Below are 10,427 nucleotides of genomic sequence, written 5' to 3'. Positions count from 1 at the left end.
TGTGCTCTTCGGAATATTAATCAGAGAGCCTAAGCATATTTATTTACAAACCGGACAGCTCCCAGAATGTTTAGTTAGGAGCACGTTCCTGAGCACGTTCAGTCTAAGGTCATGGAACTTTATGTTTAAAAGATTATATGGACAAGAGTGCTCCTGGACATGCTTATCTTGCACAATTAAGTTTAAGCTGAACATGAAACGGTATAAGCTTCATTAATGTAGGCCTTTGCCCCTAAGGTGATTCTCGTGCTTAGCAGAGGCCACCTCCAGTAAACACCACGTCTGGCTGAAGATTGGGGTGGGGGTGGGGCAGTTCGCAAGGAAAGGGAACTACACTGAGCAGAGTATTAGTTGAGCTTGAGGATCACTGCGCCCACGTTAAGGAGCTCTTGTAATGTGTGAGACCTGGAATTAGCATTGTAAAGTACCTTCATAGTGAGTCCTAGACCTCCCTGCCGACTCAAATGAGCCTCTTTGCACAGTAGATAAAATTCTTGATATGAACACACACACACACACACACACACACACACACACACACACACATTCTGTGCTAAAAGTACTAGAGAGCCACGGAAGAGCTAATTGGTGGAGCTAGAGAATTGACTAGTCTATTTGAGAACAGTCGTGGCTCTTGCAGAAAGCCCGGGTTTGGTTTCTCTGAATCTACAGGGTGGGTCATAACCATTCATAACTCCAGTTCCAAGGGGACAGACACATTTTATGACCTAAACAGCCCTCAGACACACAGATGGTATGCATAGTACAAGTATGCAAAACCAGTTACATAACGACAGTTAAATAAATAGACAAAGTAAAACAAAAAAGTTACAACAAATACATTTTTTAAAAAGAGCCATTGGGTATGCATTTGATCTACTTTACAGTGCAGTCAATATGCCCGGCATGTCTCTGAGAGTTTTGTTTCTGTACTAGAGTGAGAATGGCAGAATCCTCCTCAAGATCTCACCAGAGTTCGAATCTCCACTCCTGGTTCTTATAAAGACCTTGGAGAAGGAGGTGTGTGGGTCAATTAGGTCCTACCTTAAAGGCTTGACTGCACGTGAGCAGTGCTGTCTAAGAAGGGATTTGATACAGACGCCCAGGCCTGGTGGTCACAAGAGTCTAGGAAATGTTTCCAGTGAAACTGCATCTTGTGGGTTCTACTTCACAGGGTCTGCTCAGTATGCTGGGAGATATTTCTTGAGACAGTGCCATGGAACCTATGATGGATGGAGATGCCAGCCAGAGTGCTTGTTTTTATTTATACTATTAAAACCATCAGCTCATGTTATCATTATGGCATATAAAAATTCTATCAATATTAATCAACAGTGAAGTCTAGAAATCTTAAAGAAGCCTGAATTTCCTCTGTCTCACTACTGGCTCCTCTGTATGTATCTGTGATCTGTGGTCTTTTAGTATTTGTTTGTTTGTTTGTTTTCTGTTTTGATTTATAAGCCCTCATCACCTGTTTCTGTCTAGTTTTTCTTTGGGCCTCATTGTTTCTATATTACTCTTACTTGACTAGTACTGACTCTGTTTGTTCTTACTCAATTAGTTCTGCCTGGATTTGCTCTGTTTCCTACCCCCGCAGTCCATTTTCTTCCTGCTCTCTGAAAAATCTCTCTACATTGTAAACTTGATTGTTATGGTTTGAACTGTCACCCGGAGTTCATGTTTGGAAAACTTCATCTCCCAGTTCCTGTGTTGATGGCATTTGGAAGGAAGGCCTTTGAGCAATGATTAAGATTAGACATTAACATGCAACATGAAGGCCCTGGCCAGGTGCCAGAACTTTGACAATTAGACTTCTCAGAGTGCTGAACTGGCTTCTGTTGTCTGTAGTTTATCCAGTTGGTGGCTTTTGATTGGAGAAACATAAAATGGACCAGGAGACTGACATGAGACTCAAAACCTTCTCTTGATCTTTCTTCAGTCACTAGAATGCTGTGTGTGTCCCTTTGCTTATTAAGTGAACCCAAACTTCTTAGTTTAACACATAAAGCCTTTAAGATATGGCCCATAATATCATCTATTACACTTGCTCTTTCCACTTCATTCATTCACTCATTCATTTATTCACTATGTTAGGGGTTTGTTTTGTTGCTGTTGGTTGGTTGGTTGGTTTGTTGCTTTTGAGACAATTTAACTATGGACCCAAGGCTGGTTTCAAACAAGTGGTGATCCTCCTGCTCTGTCTCTTGACTTGTAGGATTTTAGGTTTGCACCATGGTGCCGAGCTCTTTATTATTATTATTATTAATTTTTAAAAACATTTAAAATCTCATGATAAAGGTATCACTTGAACTTGTGATGATCCTCCTGCCTCTACCTGTTAAGTGCTTGGATTACAATGGACATCCCAACCTATTCTTTCCATTTAGAAATGGGTGCCCAGCCTATCTGGGTTTCTGCAGCCCATGATTTCTCAGTTCAGATACTGTTTTACGTGGGAAATCTCTGACCCCCACATTGGTTCCGTTCTCCCACTGTGATCCTGCTTTCCAGAGCTGGTCTATCTCTGAGGACAAATGCCAATAACTCTATTTCTGATTAGCAGTTTGTTCAGTCTTCAACTGCCCTGCATGAAACATGACTTCCTATCTCTGGACACCCTGCTTGACAGGAAATGTCATAGAAATTTGTTGTGTGTATGTGTGTTGGGGGGGGGGTAGGCCAACCAAAGACTTTCTCAGAGGCTCTGTTGAAAAGATAAGAGGAACTTTAGTTCTGTGTCCTTGTTCAGGGGTGAATCTGGCAAGTCCAGTCTGAGGCTGGAGCCAATACCTTGAAAGAGTCAAAGCTGCAATTTCTGGTGACATGGTTTTTTAGTCCTTGTTTTGATGATCACGTCTAACACAGCTATGTCTAAGGCATTGTGTGTTCTTTTCAACAGCATTATCTGGCTCTCTGCTGAGCTTGGCGTTTTTCCCCCTGCTAACAGTATAAAAGATGTGAACTTCTTAACAAACTTTCTTAGTGTAAGTCACCAGCTGATACAAGACCTCTTGGTTCCAGTTACTTCTCTTGTCTTCTTCATTTCTCATCCCGATTCCTCCCATTTGATACTTTTCTGTTTGGGACTCCTATTCGTGAAGGTTCAGGTCAGTATGTTGAGTGTCAGTGAACTATTGTACGTATCTGTCGAGCCTGTGTGTTTCCACATGTGATGTAAGCTGTCAGAAGGTCTTAACTCCGGCTCTATGCTTCCAGGTATTTTACAGTGATCCACCGCTCAAGGAAAGGGTTCGGATGTTTGCCAGTTTCCTATAATGAAAGCACCAGGGATATTGCTACTAAGGTAACTGTGATATTCACCTGTATAACTGCAGGGGAAGGACCTACTCTGACTCCATTAGTCACAAAGCACTCTGCACTCTTCGTTTGCCCCTGTGTTTCCTGCTTCAGTTTCATGCTGCTGCTTGGGGTGAATTAAACCTGTAACTGGAACAGAACTGGCCAAACTTATGCTTCTGTCTTTCCGGTCCTCCCTTATTTTTTCCATAATCTTTTGTTGTTTTTAGACTGAGTCTTGAAATTATTTGCCTGTTGTAATTGTCGTCTTGACGGATTACTGCTGAGTAAGCTTACTCTTTCTAGTTCTTTCTGTTTTTGTTTTTATTTTTGGTTTTGGTTTTTCGAGACAGGTTTTCTCTGTGTAGTCCTGGCTGTCCTGGAACTCACTCTGTAAACCAGGCTGGCCTCGAACTCAGAAATTCGCCTGCCTCTGCCTCCCAAGTGCTGGGATTAAAGGCGTGCACCACCACGCCCGGCTCTAGTTCTTTCTGAATTCTGGCTGGCTGGTTCAACGCAGTTATTCTGATTCAAATCTCCTTTTCAAGCTGGCTTCTCTCAGCTTCTGACTGAATTGTTCTGCCTGGCTTCATACTCACTTTGACAATCTCTTCTAATCTTCTGGCTCCTCTTCATCCTCTGGCTCATTCTGTTATCACCTATGTCTAGCTTGTTCTCTCTGTAACCTGTTTCTGAAAAACTGTCCAGGTAAAACTCTCTCTCTCTCTCATACACACACACACACACACACACACACACACACACACACACACCATAAACCTCCCCACTCTCTCTGCCATACTTTCTCAGGTTACCTCTCTTTCCTGACTATTCTTGTGAAAGTTGGGCATGTATCCTATCTCTGACTTATTCTATCAAATCTTTCTCTGATTCACCACTTTGTCTGCCCCTCAAATAGATGTCACTTCAAACATAGTATATACTAAGGTCTTTCAGCCACAGGGATTAAAGGTATGTCATTCCAGCTGGTTCATATAGACACAGAAAGTCTTTGGATGTGATCTCTTGCCAGAGCAACCATGTTACTGACTTAAAATTCCTCTATATTGTCTTATGTATTTTAGGCTTATTTCAGATTCTCCTTAGCTGAGGATGACATTGAACTTCTGATCCTCCTGCCTCTACTTTCCAAAAGCTGGGATTATTTGCAGCATTGAGAACTGAATCCAGATAAGAGCATAACCAACTGAACCACAGCCCCAGACACACCATCACAACTCTTTTGTTTTGTTGTGTTTATTATTGATTGATTGATTGATATTTTCTTCATTTACATTTCAAATGCTATTCCCAAAGCCCCCTATACTCTCCTCCCACCCTGCTCTCCAAGCCACCCACTTCCGCTTCCTGGCCCTGGCATTCCCCTGTACTGGGAAATATGATCTTCAAAAGACCAAGGGCCTCTCCTCCCATTGATGGCCCACTAGGCCATCCTCTGCCATATATGCAACTAGAGACACAGCTCTGGGGCATACTGGTTAGTTCATATTGTTGTTCCTACTATAGGGTTGCCAACCCCTTTAGCTCCTTGGGTACTTTCTCTAGCTCCTTCATTAGAGGCCCCGTGTTCCATCCAATAGATGACTGTGAACATTCACTTTTGTATTTGTCAGGCACTGGCATAGCCTCACAAGAGAGAGCTAGATCAGGGTCCTCTCAGCAAAATCTTTCTGGCATATGCAGTGGTGACTGAGTTTGGTGGTTGTATATGGGATGGATCCCCGGGTGGGGCAGTCTCTGGATGGTCCTTCCTTCCATCTCAGCTCCAAACTTTGTCTCTGTAACTCCTTCCATGTGTATTTTGTTCCCCATTCTAAGAAGGAGTGAAGTATCCACACTTTGGTCTTCCTTCTTGAGTTTCATGTGTTTTGCAAATTGTATCTTGTATCTTGGGTATTCTAAGTTTCTGGGCTAATATCCACTTATCAGAGAGTGCATATATAGTGACTTCTTTTGTGATTGGGTTACCTCACTAAGGATGATATCCTCCAGATCCATCCATTTGCCTAAGAATTTCATGAATTCATTGTTTTTAATTGCTGAGTAGTACTCCATTGTGTAAATGTACCACATTTTCTGTATCCATTCCTCTGTTGTGGGTCATCTGGGTTCTTTCCAGCTTCTGGCTATTATAAATAAGGCTGCTATGAACAGTGGAACATGTATCCTTATTACAAGTTGGAACATCTTTTGGGTATATGCCCAGGAGAGGAATTGCTGAATCTTCCAGTAGTACTATGTCCAATTTTCCGAGGAACTGCCAGACTGATTTCCACAGTGGTTGTACAAGCTTGCAATCCCAACAATGGAGGAGTGTTCGTTTCTCTTTCTCCACATCCTTGCCAGCATCTGCTGTCACCTGAATTTTTGATCTTAGCCATTCTGACTGGTGTGAGGTAGAATATCAGGGTTGTTTTGATTTGCATTTCCCTGATGATTAAGGATGCTGAACATTTTTTCAGGTGCTTCTCAGCCATTCGATATTCCTCAGTTGAGAATTCTTTGTTTAGCTCTGTACCCCATTTTTAATAGGGTTATTTGATTTTCTGTAGTCCATCTTCTTGAGTTCTTTATATATAATGGGTATTAGTCCCCTATCTGATTTAGGATTGGTAAAGATCCTTTCCCAATCTGTTGGTGGCCTTTTTGTCTTATTGACAATGTCTTTTGCCTTACAGAAGCTTTGCAATTTTATAGGTCCCATTTGTCAATTCTCGATCTTACAGCACAAGCCATTGCTGTTCAGTTCAGGAATTTTTCCCCTGTGTCCATTATCTTCTAGTCTTCTCCCCACTTTCTCCTCTATAAGTTTCAGTGTCTCTGGTTTTATGTGGACTTCCTTGATTCACTTAGACTTGAGCTTTGTACAAGGAGATAAGAATGGATCAATTCACATTCTTCTACATGATAACCTCCAGTTGTGCCAACACCATTTGTTGAAAATGCTGTCTTTTTTCCACTGGATGGTTTTAGCTCCCTTGTAAAAGATCAAGTGACCATAGGTGTGTGGGTTCATTTCTGGGTCTTCAATTCTATTCCATTGGTCTACTTGTCTGTCGCTGTACCAGTACCATGCAGTTTTTATCACAATTGCTCTGTGGTACAAGTTGAGGTCAGGCATGGTGATTCCTCCAGGGGTTCTTTTATTGTTGAGAATAGTTTTTGCTATCCTAGGTTTTTTTGTTATTCTAGATGAATTTGCAAATTGCCCTTTCTATCAGTGAAGAACTGAGTTGGAATTTTGATGGAGATTGCATTGAATCTGTAGATTGCTTTTGGCAAGATAGCCATTTTGATTATATTGATCCTGCCAATCCATGAGCATGGAGATCTTTCCATCTTCTGAGATTTTCTTTAATTTCTTTCTTCAAAGACTTGAACACCTTATCATACAGATCTTTCACTTCCTTAGTTAGAGTCACACCAAGGTATTTTATATTATTTGTGACTATTGTGAAGGGTGTTGTTTTCCTAATTTCTTTCTCAGTCTGTTTATCCTTTGTGTAGAGAAAGACCACTGATTTGTTTGAGTAATTTTATATCCAGCTACTGCACTGTAGCTGTTTATCAGGTTTAGGAGTTCTCTGGTGGAATTTTTGGGATTATATATATATATATATATATATAATCATATCATCTGCAAATAGTGATATTTTGGTTTTGTTGTATTTTTAGGCAGACTCTTACTATGTAGCCTGGCCTGGCCTCAAAGCTTTCTTGTGCCTCAGTCTCACCAGTGTTAGAGTTTCAGGTGTGCACCAGGTCCAACCTCCTCTTTTTCTTGTCCTCCCTATTTCCTTTTCCCTCTTCTTCCTCCTTCCTGCTTCTTGTCAGGTTAGGGTCTTGCCATGTAGTCAGATTGGACTCTGAGTCAGAATTGTTCAGTCTCCCTGGGATTACAGGTTCACGCAGTATGCTTTTCCTCTGCTTCATCTTTTAACAATCCTACTCCATCTACAGGGTGTTCTAAGTTTAAAGACATCACTCAGGGGCCTCTACTCAGGAGACAGAAGAGTCTTCTCAGACTCATTTGCAGGATGACTGAGAGTGAAGCAGCCAGTGAGTTTACTGATGAAGCAGAAAGACAAGAGGCACTCGAATGGAGTCAGGTACCTGCATCAGGAGAGGAATGCCCATATAGCCCTCAGCAGTAGTGTGTGTGACCTGGGGGGGTATGAGGATAATACACTGTACTAAGTTTAGGTGCCAAGGAAAGTGTGTACTGCTGTGATCCCTGTCTTATCTACAGAACTTGAAGAGGAGACAGTTTGAAGGTGTTCTGTGCATGCTTGGTCCTGGAGCAGGGCATCCTAGTAGAGAGAAATTGTTCATCACTGGATCCTTACTAACAACTCCATCACAAGGAGGGTAGACTGAGGCTTATGTCATCAGCCATGTTAGACAGATGTGTTCAGGTTGCCCTCAGCTCCTTTTTTTCAGGCTATAGAGCTCATTACACAGAAGTTCCAGGGTGTGAGCCAGTGAGATGGAAATTAGAAGCAGAGGAATGAGAAGGAGGCTTCCCTTTCCCATGCATCCCTTTCCTAACTAGCTGTCCTGCCTTAGGCCACCAGGAATAACTGTATTTCCTTCTGATACTGTATGTCTCCCTGGTGTTCAGGACAGCAGCCAGCAGCCCAGAACTTGAAACTCCAGTGACTCAATTACTAAGCATTTTTTAGAGAATCAGTTTGCTTTCTTTTTGTTTTACTTTTGATCTGCTCGGGCTGTATATCCTAGTCTCACATCAAAGCACATGTATTGCATGAATATTAGCACAACTTATGGCCAACTATTACCCATAACTAGTTTTCTGTAGCAAATAAATATCCAGGTATCATTCTCTAGAAACATTGCAACTGCTAGTCCTTACTGTGTAAGAAATGAAATAGATGCCCCCTCCAAGCTATCCCATTTGTTCTGGCCTATACAAAGTTTGATATTCACTCTGTTCAAATATATAAAGTTAAACGAGAATGATGCTACAGTTTTGTGATGATTTGATGAGAATGGCCTCCAAATACTCCTATATTTGAATATTTGAACCCTAGTTAGTATAACTGTTTGGGAAGGATTAAGAGGTGTGGCCTCATTTGAGGAAGTAGGAGGTACACCACTGGTGGTGGGTTTAGGGTTACAAGAGATTGGTACCATTCCCAAAGTGCATTCCATCTCATGCTTGCTGTTGGAGCTGTGAGCTTAAGTTTCTGCTTGAATATTGGCTCTGACTTCCCTCCTTGACAGACTGTGATCAGGAAATGTAATCTGAAAGATTCCCTTTGGAGCTCTTCATTGCCTTTGGTCATGGTGCTCATCACAGTAAGAGAACAGCAACCTAGAAGAGTAATATGATTTTTTTCCAGCTATTTCAGATAGAATGCTCTCACTATGGAGTTTTCTCTGAGTTCATTATTGTTACGTGTGAAGGGAACTGATTGTTGTATGTTGATTTTGTATCTTGCAAATTTATTTCAATTGATTGTAAGTCTGAACTGTTTGTGGTAGAGAATCAAGGATCTGTTAATTATATACCATGTCATTCACAAATAGGAATAACTTGACTTCTTCCTTTCCTATTTTCTATCCTTTGTAGTTGAACACTACATCGACTAAGAGAGGTGATAGTGGACATCCTTGTCTCATTCTTGAAGTTATAGAAAGTGATTTCAGTTTTCCCCATGTAGGATACTTTTGGCTATAGACTTATTGCACATGGTGTTTATTACTTTGAAGAATGGTCCATCCATTCTTCATTTATCCAGACCTTTGTTCATGAATGCATGTTGAGCTTTATCAAATGATTTTTCTGCATCTGTCCAGAAGACCATGCAATTTTTTCCTTGAGTTTATGATCTACACATGTTGAATTATCCTTGCATCTCTAGGATAAGGTCTAAATGATATAACCTTCATAATGTGTTCCTGAATTGGGTTTGCTAGTATTTATCTAATAAGAGAAAGAGTGTTCCTTACAACTTCAATCTCATTGTTGGTGTCTTAGCTTGGTTTTATTGCTGAGAAGGGATACCGTGACCAAGACAATTATTATAAAGGCAAACATTTAATTAGGACTAGTTTATAGTTTCAGAGGTTTAGTTCATTATCATCATGGTAGGAAGCATGGCACTGTGCAGGCTGACTTGGTGCTGGAAGAGTCAAGAGTTCTACATCTTGAACCGAAGGCAGCCAGAAGGAAACTGGCTTCTGCAGACAGTCAGGAGGAGACTCAGTTCCAGATTGGGCATAACTTGAAAAGCAAAGGACCTCAAAGGGCACCAGTACAGTGTTGAACTCCCTCCAACAAGACCACACCTATTCCAACAAGACCACACCTACTCCAATAAGACCATACCTCCTAATAATAGCACTTCCGTATTTAAACCACCATAGCTGGTAATGGCTCTATTGAAGTTATTTATATTCTGGCTTCAGTTTTGGAAGTTGTATGCATTTAGAAATTCATGCATTTCTTTGAAAGAACCTAGTGGGGAAACCCCCACTCAACTCCTTATTTGGCATGCACCCAAGAATCACGAACAGACCATCCTGATGTAAATACACAAGGTAGTTTAATGGTGGAGCTCCTGGTCGAAACTTATCTCATGCAGGAGATAGTGGATTCGACCACGAGGCTTGGAAGATAGGGGTTTTTATAGAAATGGGTCTGGGGTTGGGGGGGAGGAATTGGCGTGGTTTCACATGATTGGTCCATTTAAACATCAGCAGACTGTACATGCAGATAACATTTAACTTAGGTCAGAAGGGCGGGAGATAGGGAGGCGCTGGGCCAGTTCGGACATGTCATTCTCTTTATCTTTATGGCCAAGCAGCCTCAGGAATGTCTTAACGACAGGTCTGCCCGGGCATGTCCTGGTCTGTTCTGCTATGTTCTCATCCCCAGGTTTCAAAGCTCACAAACAACTCTTTGGGCTATTTGACATAAATTACATGAATCACAGGTCTCAAGTTTTATTTTCTTTCATTTTCTTGGCATTCCAGGTTTTGGAATAAAACTGTTCAGAGATTATCCTAATGATGATATAGATTTTACTGAACTTTTTCTTTTACTTCTCTCCCCTCCTCTGCCTCTCTTTGTGTGTTTGTTTGTT

At 41.4% G+C, this 10,427-nt stretch overlaps 1 long non-coding RNA gene across 1 annotated transcript in view; it reads right to left on the bottom strand.

Annotated features, from left to right (window-relative positions):
* Positions 1-3,173: 3,173 nt before the first annotated feature.
* Positions 3,174-10,427, bottom strand: part of LOC147001023 (uncharacterized) — a 30,088-nt gene continuing 22,834 nt past the window's right edge. Inside the window, exon 3 of the long non-coding RNA XR_015045445.1 lies at positions 3,174-3,270. This is a non-coding gene — a long non-coding RNA (uncharacterized LOC147001023). The remainder of the gene's footprint in view (positions 3,271-10,427) is intronic.

The sequence above is a fragment of the Mus caroli genome, unplaced genomic scaffold, assembly GCF_978045245.1.
Source record: "Mus caroli unplaced genomic scaffold, Mus_caroli_1 scaffold_15, whole genome shotgun sequence".
NCBI classification, from domain to species: domain Eukaryota; kingdom Metazoa; phylum Chordata; class Mammalia; order Rodentia; family Muridae; genus Mus; species Mus caroli.
The sequence above is the reverse complement of the archived record's forward strand: the minus strand, read 5'-3'. Positions and strand labels throughout refer to the sequence as shown.